The sequence below is a fragment of the Coturnix japonica genome, unplaced genomic scaffold (assembly GCF_054131305.1).
Source record: "Coturnix japonica strain WE unplaced genomic scaffold, WE-NBRP24 Scf050, whole genome shotgun sequence".
In the NCBI taxonomy this organism is placed as follows: domain Eukaryota; kingdom Metazoa; phylum Chordata; class Aves; order Galliformes; family Phasianidae; genus Coturnix; species Coturnix japonica.
In genome coordinates, this window is record NW_028188953.1 from 392162 (window position 1) to 405885 (window position 13724).

Sequence of the window (13724 nt, forward strand, 5' to 3'; positions counted from 1 at the left end):
CACATATGCCACCTCCTGCCCCACAACAGCCATCTCATGCCCCACAAGTACCACTTCCTGCCCCACAAGAGCAACTTCCTGCCCCACAAGTGCCACCTCCTCCCCACAAGTGCCACCTCCTGCCCCACAAGTGCCACCTCCTGCCCCACTACAACCATCTCCCGCCCGACAAGTGCCACCTCCTGCCCCACAAGTGCCACCTCCCGCCCCGCAACTTTCACCTCCTGCCTCACTAGTGCCACATCCCGCCCCACATTTGCCACCTAATACCCCACAACTTCCACCTCCTTCCCCACAACTTCCACCTCCTGCCCCGCAAGTGCCACCACCTGCCCCACAAGTGCCACCACCTGCCCGACAAGTTCCCCCTCCTACCCCACTTCATCCTCCTGCCCCACAACTTCCAACTCCCTCCCGACAAGTACGAACTCCTGACCCACAACTGCCACCTCCTGCCCCACAACTTCCACCTCATGCCCCAAAACATCCATCTTCCGCACCACAACTACCAACTCCTGCCCAACAAGTGCCATCTTCATCCCCACTAGTGCCAACTCCCGACTCACAAGTGCCACCTCGTGCCCCACAAATTCCACCTGCTGCCCCACAAGTGACACCTCCTGCCCCACAAGTGCCACCACATGCCGCACAAGTTCCTCTTCCTGCCCCACAAGCGCCACCTCGTGCCACACAACTTCCACCTCCTGCCCCAAAACTGCTACCATCTGTCCCACAAGTGCAACCTCCTGCCCCACAAGTGCAACCTCCTGCCCCACAAGTGCCACATCCTGCCCCACCAGTGCCACCTCCCGCCAACATGTTCCACCTCCTGCCCACATTGCCACATCCTATCCCACAAGTGCCACCTCCTGCCCCACATCATCCAACTCCTGCCCCACAAGTGCCACTTCCTGCCCCACAAGAGCCACATCCAGCCCCACAACTTCCACCTCCTGCCCCAAAACATCCATCTCCCGCACCACAACTACCAACTCCTGCCCAACAAGTGCCATCTTCATCCCCACTAGTGCCAACTCCCGACTCACAAGTGCCACCTCGTGCCCCACAAATTCCACCTGCTGCCCCACAAGTGACACCTCCTGCCCCACAAGTGCCACCACATGCCCCACAAGTGCCACCACATGCCCCACAAGTTCCACTTCCTGCCCCACAAGCGCCACCTCGTGCCACACAACTTCCACCTCCTGCCCCAAAACTGCTACCATCTGTCCCACAAGTGCCACCTCCTGCCCCACAATTTAAACCTCCTGCCCCACAAGTGCCACCTTCTGCTGCACAACTTCCATCTCCTGCCTCACAAGTGCCACCTCCTGCCCCACAAGTGCCACTTCCTGTCCCACAAGTGCCACCTCCTGCCCCACAAGTGCCACTTCCCGCCCAAGTATTGCCACATCCTTCCCCAAAACAACCACCTCCCGCCCCACAAGTGCCACTTCCTGCCCCACAAGTGCCACCTCCCGCCACACTAGTGCCAACTCATGCCCCACAAGTGCAACCTCCTGCCCCACAAGTGCCAACTCCTGCCCCACAAGTGCCACATCCTGCCCCACCAGTGCCACCTCCCGCCAACATGTTCCACCTCCTGCCCACATTGCCACATCCTATCCCACAAGTGCCACCTCCTGCCCCACATCATCCAAATCCTGCCCCACAAGTGCCACTTCCTGCCCCACAAGTTCCACCTCCTGCCCCACAGCTGCCACCTCCCACCCCACAAGTGCCATCTCCTGCAAAACAAGCGCTACCAGATGCCTCACAAGTGCCCCCTCCTGCCCCACAAGTGCCAGCTCCTGCCCCAAAAATTCCACCTCTTGCCCTTCAAGTGCCATATTCAGCCCCACAAGTGCCACCTCCTGCCTCACAAGTGCCACCACCTTCCCCACTACTGCTTACTCCTGCCCCACAAAAGCCACCTTCTGGCCCAGAAGTGCAACCTCCAGCCCCATAGGTGCCATCTCCTTGCCCACAAGTGCCACTTCCTGCCCCACATGTTCCACCTCCTGCCCCACATTGCCACATCCTATCCCACAAGTTCCACGTCCTGCCCCACAAGTGCCACATCCTGCCCCACAGCATCCACCTCCCATTCCACAAGTGCCACCTCCAGCGCCACATGTACCACATCCTGCCCCACAATGCCATCTCCTGCCCCACAAGTGCCATCTGGTGCCCCAAAAGTGCCACCTCCTTCCCCACAAGTGCCAACTCCTGCCCCAGAATTTCCACCTCCCGCCCCACAAGTGCCAACTCCTCCACCACAAGTGCCACCTCCTGTCCCACAAGTGCCAACTCCTGCCCCACATGTGCCACCTCCCACCCCACAAGTGCCACTTCCCGCCCAACAAGTGCCACATCCTGACCCAAACAACCACCTCCCACCCCACAAGTGCCACCTCCTGCCCCACAAGTGCCACATCCCGTTTCACAAGTGCCACCTCTTCCCCCACATCATCCACCTCCTGCCCCACAAGTGCCACCTCCTGCCCCACATGTGGCAGCTCCTACCCCACAACTTCCACCTCCTGACCCACAAGTGCCAGGATGTTCCAACTGCTCCCAGCGGTCTCCGCTTTGCTCGGACATTCCGCGGAGGCGTCCGGGGGTCTCAGCCGCGGAGGCTTCACTGCGCCGGGATGGTCCAACCGCTCCTGGAGGGCTCTGATCGGCTCCAACGTTCCGCGGCGGCGTCCGGTGATTTCAGCCGCGGCGGTTCGAGTGCCCCGGCACGGTCCAGCCTCTCCCTGCAAGCTCCGCTCTGCTCGGACGTTCCGCGGCGGCGTCCGATGATTTCAGCCGCGGCGGCTCGAGTGCTCCGGCACGGTCCAACCGCTCCATGGCAAGCTCCAATCAGCTCAGACGTTCCGCGGCCGCGTCGGGGCTCTAAGCCGTGACGGCTCGATGACTCCAGCACGGTCCAACCTCTTTCTCCAAGCTACGCTCGGCTCGGACGTTCCGCAGCGGCGTCTGGAGGTCTCAGCCGCGGCGGATCGAGTGCGCCAGCACGATCCAACCTCTCCCGGCGGTCTCCGTTCGGTTTGGATGTTCCGCAGCGGCGTCTGGAGGTCTCAGCCGCGGCAGATCGAGTGCGCGGGCACGATCCAACCTTTCCCGGCAGTCTCCGTTCAGGTCGGACGTTCCGCAGCGGCGTCTGGGGGTATAAGCCGTGATGGCTTGAGTGCTCCAGCACGGTCCAACCTCTCCCGGCAGGCTCCTTTCGGTTCGGACGTTCTGCCACGGAGTCCGGGGGTCTCAGCGGCGGCGGCTCGAGAACGCTGGCACCTTCCAACCTCTCCCTGCGGGCTCCATTCGGTTCGGACGTTCCGCGGCGGCGTCCTGGGGTCTCAGTCGCGGCGGCTCGAGTGCACTGGCATGCTCCAACCTCTCCTGACAGGCTCCACTTGGCTCGGACATTCTGCGGCGAAGTCCGGGGGTCTCAGCCGCGGCGGCTCGAGTGCGCCGGCACGGTCCAACCGCTCCCGGCGGGCTCCGTTAAGCTCAGACATTCCACGGCGGCGTCTGGTGGTCTCAGCCGCAGCTGACATGTGCCGCCTCCCGCCCCACAAGTGCCACCTCCCGCCCCACAAGTGCCACAACTTCCACCTCCCACCCAGAAAGTGCTGCCTCCTGCCCCACAACTTCAACCTCCTTTACCACAAGTGGCACCTCCTGCCCCACAAGTGCCTCCTCCTGCCCACAAGTGAGACCTCCAGCCCCACAAGTGCCACCTCCTGCCCCACAATTGCCATTTCCTGTCCAACAAGTGCCACCTCCCGCCCCACAAGTGCCACAACTTCCACCTCCCACCCAAAAAGTGCTACCTCCTGCCCCACAACTTCAACCTCCTTTACCACAAGTGCCTCCTCCTGCCCACAAGTGCCACCTCCTGCCCTACAAGTTCCACCTGATGCCCAACAAGTTCCACCTCTCGCCCTACAAGTGCCACCTCCCACCCCACAAGTGCCACCTCCTGCCCCACAAGTGCTATTTTCTGCCCCACAAGTTCCACCTCCAGCCCCATTAGTTCCACATCCTGCCCCACAACTTCCACCTCCCGCCCCACAAGCTCCACCTCCTACCCCACAAGTGCTATTTCCTGCCCCAAAAGTGCCTCCTCCCGCCACACAAGTGCCACCTCCTGCCCCACAAGTTCCACTTCCCGCCCCACAATTGCCACCTCCTGTCCCACAGGTGCCACCTCCTGCCCCACAAGTGCCACCTCCTGCCCCACAAGTTCCAACTCCTGCCCCACGAGTGCCACCTCCTGCCCCAAAACTTCCAAATTCTACCCTACAAGTGCCACCTCCCGCTCCACAAGTGCCAGCTCCTGCCCCACAAGTGCCATTTCTTGCCCAGTGAGGTTGTGGATGCCCCATCCTTGGAGGTGTTCAAGACCAGGTTGGACAGGGCTCTGGGCAACCTGATCTAGTAAATGTGTATGTTTGGTGGCCCTGCCAGGCAGGGGGTTGGAACTACATGATCCTTGAGGTCCCTTCCAACCCGGGTCATTCTGTGATTCTGTGTGATTCTGTGATTTCCTGCCCCACAAGTCCCATTTCCTGCCCCCAAGTGCCACCTCCCGCTCCACAAGTGCCACTTCCCGCCCCACAACTTCCACCTCCCGCCCTACAAGTGCCACCTCTTGCCCACAAGTGAGACCTCCAGCCCCACAAGTGCCACCTCCTGCCCCACAACTTCCTTGTCCACCCCACAAGTGCCACTTCCCGCCCCACAAGTGCCATCTCCTGCCCCATAACAAATGCCATCACCTGCCCCATAACTTCCACCTCCCGCCCCACAAGTGCCACCTCCTGCCCCACAAGTGCCATCTTCTGCCGAACAAGTGCCACCTCCTGCCCCACAAGTTCCACCTCCCGCCCCACAACTGACACCTCCTGCCCCACAAGTTCCACCTCCTGCCCCACAAGTGCCACCTCCTGCCCCAAAACTTCCACCTCCTGCCACCCAAGTTCCATTTCCTCCTGCCCCACGTGTCCCCTCCTGCTCCACAAATGCCACCTCCCATTCCATAAGTTTCTGCTCCTGCCCCACAAGTGCCACCTCCTGCCACACAAGTGCCACCTCCTGCCCCAGAACTTCCACCTCCTGCCCCATAACTTCCAACTCCCTCCCCACAAGTGCCACCTCCTGCCCCACAATTTCCAACTCCCGCCCCACAATTTCCACCTCCTGCCCCACAACTTCCACCTCCAGCCCCACAAGTGCCACCTCCCTCTCCACAACTTCCACCTCCTGCCCTACAAGTGTCACCTCCCACCCCACAAGTGCCAACTCCTGCCTCACAAGTGCCACATCCCGCCCAACAAGGGCACTGAGGGCCAATGGGGGACTTTGGGGGGCTATGGGGGCCTCCAATGGCCATTGGGGGGGAGATGGGGTCAATGGGGGGCAATGAGGTGCAATGAGGGGCAATGGGGTTTAATGCATGCAGTGGGGGGCATTGGGGAGCTATGGGGGCAATGGGGGGCATTATGGGGCAATTGGAGGCAATGGGGGCAATGGGTTGCAATGGGGGGCAATGAGGGGCAATAACGGGCTGTAAGGGGGGCAATGGGAGGGAATGGGGGGCAATAAGGTGTAATAGGGAGCACCAGGGGGGCTGCAAAGGCCAACATGGATGAATGGGGGTCAATGGGGGCTGTAATGGCCAATGGGGGGGGAAATAGGGGCAATGGGGGGCTGGCAGAAAGGTAATGAGGGGCAATGGGGGGCAATGAGATACAATGGGGGGCAATGGGAGGGAATGGGGGGCTTGTATGGGGGTAATGGGGGGTAATGAGGGGGCAATAAGGGGCAATGGGGGGTAATTGGGGCAATGAGGGGCAACGCAGGGACACAGTGGGGAGTCAGGGGGGTAATGGGGGGCAATGGGAAGGAATGGGGAGCAATAGGGGGCAGGCAGGGGGGCAATAAGGGGTAATGGGGGGCAATAAGGGGCTGTAAGGAGGGCAATGGGGGGCAATGGGGGGCAATAAGTGGCTGTTGGGGGGCAATGGGAGGCAATGGGGGAGTAATGGGTAGCAATGGGGGGCAATGGGGGGTAATGGGGGGCAATGAGATACAATGGGGGGCAATGGGGGGCAGCGGGGGGTAATGGGGGGTAATGGGGGGCAATAAGGGGCTGTAAGGGGACAAAAACAGGTTGTTAGGGGGTAATGGGGGGCAAGAAGGGGCAATAAGGGGCTGTAAGGGGACAAAAACAGGTTGTTAGGGGGTAATGGGGGGCAAGAAGGGGCAATAAGGGGCTGTAAGGGGGGCAGTGAGGGGCAATGGGAGGGAATGTGGAGTTAAGGGGGGGCAATGTGGAGTTAACGGGGGGCAATGGGGGGCAATAAGGGGTTGTTTGGGCAATGAGGGGCAGTGGTGGGGAATGCGATATAATGGGGGGTAATGAGGGGCAATGAGATACAATGGGGGGCAATATGGTGCAATGGGAGGGAATGGAAGGCATGAAGGGGTTATGGGGGGGAATGAGGGGCAATGGTGGGCAATGGGGGACAATGGGGGGTAATGTGGGGCAATGAGATACAATGGGGGGCTATGGGGGGGAATGGGGTTCTGTTCGGGGCCAATGGAAGGGAATGGGGGACATTTAAGGGGCTGATAAGGGGCTGTTAAGGCGCAATAAGGGGCTGTTGGGGGGCAATGAGGGGCAATGGAAGGCAATGGGGGGCTGTAAGGGGGCAATGGGGGGCAATGTGGAACAATGGGAGGGAATGGGGAGCAATAAGGGGCTGTAAGGGGGGCAATGGGAGGGTAATAAGGGGCAATGGGGAGCAATAATGTGCTGTTAGGGGGCAATAAGGGGCTGTAAGGGGAGCAATGGGGGGCAATGGGAGGGAATGGGGGGACAATGGGGGGAAATAAGGGGCTCTTGGGGGGCGTCAGGGGGGCAATGGGGAGCAAGGGGGTGTATTAGGGGGGTAATAAATGGCTATGGGGGGGATGAGGGGTAATGGGGGGCAATGGGGACCTCCAATGGCCGATGGGTGGCTGTCAGTGGGGCAATGGGGGGCTGGTAGGCAGCGACAGAGGGACAGGGGGAGTCAGGGGGGCAATGGAGAAGAAGGAGCGGGCGAGGAGACGTGGCTTCTCCTTCTGGATGCAGTGAGTATCCCCTCATTGCTCTTTGCCAACAGCAGCCGGGTTCCCATCAATGTGCTGATGGCCTGGACCCCTCTGCAGCCCCTTTGGCACCATATGGGGCTGTGCTGCCATGGGGCAGGGACGCCTCATTCCCGACCCTCTTTCACCCCACAGGACCATCTGCCTCATCTTCGTCTGCCTCCAGCTGCTGCTCATTGCTGTGCTGGGCTCTCCTGTGCTCCTGCCCCCAGGCACAGCAGTGGGGCAGTGCTGGCAGGCGGCTGAGTGCCACCACGTTGGACTTGGTGGAAATCAGTCTGGACTGTCATCAGGAGTCGCTGTCAAACAACAAACCTCTGATGGCCCATCAGACTGAAGATCCGCACCCGACAGCAGGACGTGGATGGATCTACCAGCGCTGAACCGCCTCGCTTTGCTGCCTCTCTGTCCCTCCTTCCCTGTCTTCTGTCTCTACTCTTGGTCTTCTTTCATTCTATGGCTCATCAGAGCAGCCATGGCCTATAAGAACGGCCTCTAATTGTAATTAGCCCATATTAACCCATTAGCCAATGTTACCCCCAGTTGGTTGTTGTTAGTTGTTAAGAAATCCCTCAATAAAATCCATATCATTATTCCCCTCAGTTTGGAGGTTGGGTCCCTTTGCTTTGGAGATGGGGGAAGATTCCCCCCTTGAAAAGCACAGAGTGAGAGCAGACGTAGATAGGAAGAGAGATGGGATGGGCAGCATCCATTCTGCACTCAGATGCTGCTTGGTCTGCATGCTTCTCTTCTGCTTTCATATGAAGTTCATACATGAAGTTTACAGATGAAGTTTATAGATGAAGGCTGCAGCAAAGTGTCTCTGCTATGGAGCCCTGGAGGGGGATAGAGATGGAAAACGGGGAAGAAATGGCAACTAAAAGCAGAACCCTGATGCCAAATGGGTCAGCAAAGTGTATAATCCCCCCTGTGGCGCAAGTGGTAGAAGTGCCGCTCTGCTGCATAGGAGGCTCGAATCCCAGGGGGTTGGACTCGATGATCTCTAAGGTCCCTTCCAACCCGCACGAGACTATGATACTATGATACTATGATAACCCCAAGGAATAAAAGGGTGAACCCCTTTCAAAGGCCTGAACCCAAGGACCAAAGATTGAAGCCCTTTTAGATGCACCCCAATGCCCAGTGGTGCATCCCTGTGACCAAACCCTGAGCCCCAGGGCTGGTAGTTGTGGCTTTAAGGCCCCTTCCAGCAGTGTATGGGGAGAGCAGCTTCAGGGAAGCCAAGGCTGCAGTGGGTAAAGGATGTGAAGGGAAAAAGGGGGACAAAAAGGCTCTTGATGGGTTCTCTGCTCTCTGACTTGGCTGTCTGGGATGGGGAGCAGAGCAAACCCCCACGATTCAAGAGGAAACAGAGTCCTGCTGTTCCACCTGCAGCACCACGAGTCCATGGGGCCGGATGGGATCCATCCATGAGTGCTGGGGGAGGTGACAGCTGAGGCTGTTGGTGTCTGTTGGTCTGCATTGACATCAGCAAAACTTCCACACCATCCGCCATGGGTTTCTCCTGAGGAAGCTGCAGCCCATTTGGGGGCACTTACAGGATCATTTGACGGTCATTTGGGGGGATTTCGGGTCATTTGGGGTCATTGGCATGCATTGGTGCACTCTGAGCTGGGTGAGGAACTGACTGGAGGATGGGCCCAGACAGTGGTGGTTGAATGGAGCAAGAGCCAGCCAGCAAACAGCCATCAGATAACAGCAAGTGGGGGCATGGATTGATCTGCTATGGGGTAGTGAGGGTCTTATTGCTCCCTATAACCCCAAAAGGGAGGCTGTGGTGAGCTGGGGGTCGGTCATTGGGAGGACACTGGGGTGATGTCGGGAGTGATGCTGTTGGGGTGACATTGGGGAGACGTAGGGGTGAAGTTGGGGTGACATCAGGGCTGTGTTGGGGTGACGCTGGGGTGATGCTGTTGGGGTGACATTGGGGTGACACTGGTGTGATGCTGTTGGGATAACGCTGGAGTAATGTTGGGGAGCGATGTTAGGAGTGACGTTGGGGTATCACTGGGGTTGCTATCAGGGAGGGAGGGATGCTTTTGTTGCTGGGGGGCGGCGCTGGGGGGTCAAGTTGGGGTCATGTTGGGGTTATGTTGGGGTATCCCTTAGGGGGCGACATCGCTGGGGTGGCGATGGGGGGTCAGTTTGGGGTGACACCGGGGTGCAGTTCCGCTCTTTGGCCACGCGGTGGCAGCAGAGAGCTCTCCGCTCTCTTGACCACAACGAAACGAAGTCGGGTCAGCAGAACCGGACCGGAACCGCGCATCCGAATCCTTACGGAACACAAAACTCAACACTCCAATCTGCATCGTTCCCATTTACAGAGAAAACCTCCTGAGAAACAGCCCTCCTTTTTCCCCCCCAACCCAGAACCGACCCAGCCCCATAGATACGTTCCGGAACCAGCCCGTGTGCTGCCCTCAAGCCTCCCCCCTCAATAGGCGACCCAAAGGCACCAGAGCCCCCCAGCGCTGACACCGCACGTCCACTCTCCCCTCCCTGCCCCAAATTAGGGCCAGACCGCGGGGGGGCAACGAGGCGGCCGCCACCCACCCCCCATCTCCGTCCCCTTCATCCAACACGAAGGGGGTGATGGCGGCGGGGGGTCGAACCCCTTCCCACACCAAGCGGCTTTCGGGTCCCCCCCCCCAGCGTTTCCCACATGGCGTCGAACATGCGGCGTCGCCTGGAGGCGTCCCAAGGGGGGGGGACGGCCAACGGTCGCAATTGAGCCGCTACGGGTAAAGGAAGGGGGGGCAAAGAGGAGACGGAGACCCCCCCCTTCCCCCCCGAGGAGCTGAATACGGCATTGACCGGGAGGAGGGGGGGGAGGGAGCGGGAGGGGCGCAGGGTGAGCCTTAATTCTGCTCCCCCCGACCCCAACCGCACCGAGCGGCCCTGAGCCCCCCCCCCCACCTGCAGCAGCAGCGCCAGGACGTGGAGGCGATGAGGGGGGGTCGCGTCGTCGGGCTCCAAACGGAGGCAAAGCCGTAACCCCCCCCCCGGGGCTCCCCATCGTGCCAAAGCCCTCCCGTAACCGCGGGGATCCCGGGGGGCACCGAAAGGCGGGGGGAGCGGCGGGGGGGGGTCGGGGAGGCGATGGAGGCGGAAAGGAGGGGGGACAGAGCGGAGGCTGAGAGCCGACCCCCCCCCTTCCGTGGTTATCCGATGGGGGGGAAGGCGGAGCGGGGGGGCGGCCAAAACGGTGCCCAACTTGGGGGGACCCAAAGCGGTCGTTAAAGCGGCGTGAAGCGCAGCCCGGTCGCCGACGTCGATGTCCCCCCCCCCGACGCTGTGTGGGCTTAACGGAGGAGCTCCGTGGGGCAGCAGGGGGGCGGCAGCGCTCAGCACCCCCTGCCCCCCCCTCCACTCTCCGTCCCCCCCCCGGCTCCGGGCGGCCAAACGCCGCAGGTAGCGGCTGCACGCTTTGGGCCGGGGGGGGCCGGGCGCCCGAGCCAATACTCTCAGGTACCCCCGCAGCCCCCCCTCGTTTCGGGGGGGGGGCGCCCCCAGCACCCCCTGCCTCAAAGCGGCGCCCAGAGCCCCCCCCCAACCCCCCGCCCCCCCCGCGGCCTCTAAGATCTGGGGGGCGAAATGGGGGCAGCGCAGCAGCAAAGAGGTGGCGGCTGCGACCAACTCGACGGGGGGGGTCCCGCTGCCCCCCAAGTGTTTAGATAAGGCCACCAGAGCCCGGCAGAAAACACCGGGAGGAGCCCCCCGAGCTGCCAAGCCCACCACCAAAGCCCGGAGCCAACAGCTGCCCCGCCGCCCTTCATCCCCTCCCCCGGAACAAGCAGCGGCCGCCAGCTCTAAGTGGGGCAGGAGAAGCTCGGGGGGGTCGCAGAACGTGGGGAAGAGGCTGGCGGCCAAATGGGGGGGTAAGGGGGGCGAGGGGGGGGTCCCGAGGCAGAGGAGGAAGAAGAGGCGCAGGGAGGGGGGCAGAGCTGGGTGCTGGGCTAAGGAAGCCAAGCGCTGTTGGAAGGAGGCAGGGATGGGGCAAAGACCCCCCCGGGACCCCCAGAGGGCGGCGTGGAGCAACGCCGGCTCCGCAGTGGGCAGCAGTTGGGTTAGAATAGGGGAAGAGCTCGGGGGGGGCTTCTCAAAGCCCCCCAGCACCCACAGCAGCTGGGCCTGGGCTGCAGGGGTCAGGAGGAAGGAGTGGGCAAGGAGGTGGTGTGGAAGGGGGGGGATGGGATCCACCGAGGGGCTGCTATGGGGGTCCCCCCTGGGATCCTGAGATGCTCCATCATTGGGAGCCCTGGAAGTGGTGCCATGGGGGGGGTCCTTGTGATCTGGATCCCACAGTGCTTTGCCAGGGGGACCCTTGGGATCCAGCAGTGCTTTGCCAGGGGGACCATTGGGATCCAGCAGTGCGATGCGGAGCGGATCCCCAGTGTGATAAAATGTTTGCTCATTAAGACCGGGATGTGGTAGCATTGTGGTGGAGTGCTTGTTCATTAGGACCGGGATGTGATGGTGGAATATGGAGGCCACAAGGGTTGCAGAGCACTCTAATTTTATGGGTAGATTGTGTACTCTGCATAGTTACAGGCAAAGCGCGCCCCGATGGATACAAAGTTTCACAGAAGGACCAACCAAGGAATGACACACCAAGTGGCACGATCACGACCGACCAATTAAAGGACAATACACTCGGGATGGACCTTACAAAAGAAGTTGCAAGGGACGGGAAGGTGCGGCAGTTGGAGGAACGAGGATTCCCCTGTCGCCCAGCGCTGAATTGCCTTTTTGTTTTACCCGCTACAATTAATAAAAGTTTCTAATTGGAACATTATCGGCTCATTGCTTGTAAATTGATGACAATTTGGTGCCGTGACTCGGACGGGAATACTGGCGTGGGTACGAGCCTGAGGGGGCGCCCCGCCTAAATAGGTGGCCTCGGCTCCTATCCTCCCGCCCTACTCCTGCCGACGATCCGAAATTTAAAACACAAAGGCAAGGAAAAACCGGTTAACCCTTTAAATTTCGTGCACGAAAGTCCGGACGAAGACGCAGGACAGGTGAGTATAGTCCGGACTGGGTTGGGAATCCGGCGTGTGGCGAGTGTTGTGTGCTTGTGAAGGGGGGCCGGCAGCCGGCACTAACCCGAGCGAGTGTGGACCCCACAGTAGTGCGGTTCCCATTGCCCGCGAGGGCGTGGGCCACGACCTGGGGGAAGCGAGTGAATGCAACACTGAGTGAGGGCACGCCGAAGGGTGGGTACAGGGTATAAGCGGGACCCTTTCACCACCACAACCCCTAGGGCTATGGGCTCTATGGAGGGTTATTCTTTGGTGTTCCCCTAGAGCTACGGGCACTAGGGATGATTATTATTATTTAGGTGTTCCCCTAGAGCTACGAGCACTAGGGATGATTATTATTCAGGTGTTCCCCTAGAGCTACGAGCACTAGGGATGATTATTATTATTTTGGTGTTCCCCTAGAGCTACGAGCACTAGGGATGATTATTATTTAGGTGTTCCCCTAGAGCTACGAGCACTAGGGATGATTATTATTCAGGTGTTCCCCTAGAGCTACGGACACTAGGGATGATTATTATTTAGGTGTTCCCCTAGAGCTACGGGCACTAGGGGGAGCTACAGACGTTGAATAAAACAAGAGAGCAAGAAGTAAAGAACGAGATGGGGCAGTGTAAAACTAAACCACCCACCCCTTCTAAACGACCATCCATTCCTAAGGACTCACCTTTAGGGTTCATGCTAATTGCCTGGACGCACTATCCAGGAACAAGAAATAAAGATAAAGCAAAGATGATTTATTATTGTATAGAAATTTGGAGCGGACAACAAATTGGCCCGGCAGTATGGTGGCCTAAGTATGGTTCTAATGAAGATTGGGTACAACAGCAATTAAATTTTTGGGTAAACTCCAAAACCCCTTTCAATCAAGAAGAAAGTGACTATGCAGCAGTATGGGTCACTCGCCCAGAGGGTTTAGGAGTCCCCATTTTTAATTTGACACGAAAAGAAAAAGATGTCGAAAAACGTAAACCTCGAAGGGAAGAGGAGGCCTTAGTGGGACCCCCACCATATGCTGTACCACCAGCAATTCCCCTACCTTCTCCTCCTCAGTTGGATCATGGGCAGATGGATTCGAGAGAGGGAGAAGTACAAAAGATAGAAGGGGGAGGGCCTGTGACACGGGCAAAGGCACGACAAAATAACCTCTACCCTTTAAGAGAAATGCCCATGGGAGGTCCACAACCTCAGATGGGGTTTATATCAGTGCCCTTAAATTCAGGGGATGTTAGAGATTTTAAGAAGGAAATGGGTAATATACTAGAAGATCCCCTGGGGGTGGCAGACAGAGTAGATCAGTTCTTAGGGCCAAATGTTTATACCTGGGAGGAACTACAATCTATTCTAAGTATACTGTTCACAGCAGAAGAGAGAGGTATGATTAGGCGTGCAGGGATGCGCATTTGGGATGCTCAACATGCCCACGGGCCTGCTGCGGATATTAAATGGCCCTTACAGAATCCGCAATGGGACCATCAAAATCAACATCATAGGACTCAC

General features: G+C 59.2%; 1 protein-coding gene across 2 annotated transcripts in view; it reads left to right on the forward strand.

Moving 5' to 3' along the window:
- The window catches only part of LOC146752125 (uncharacterized), a 119267-nt gene that overhangs the window by 10329 nt on the left and 95214 nt on the right, over positions 1 to 13724 (forward strand). The window lies entirely within an intron of this gene.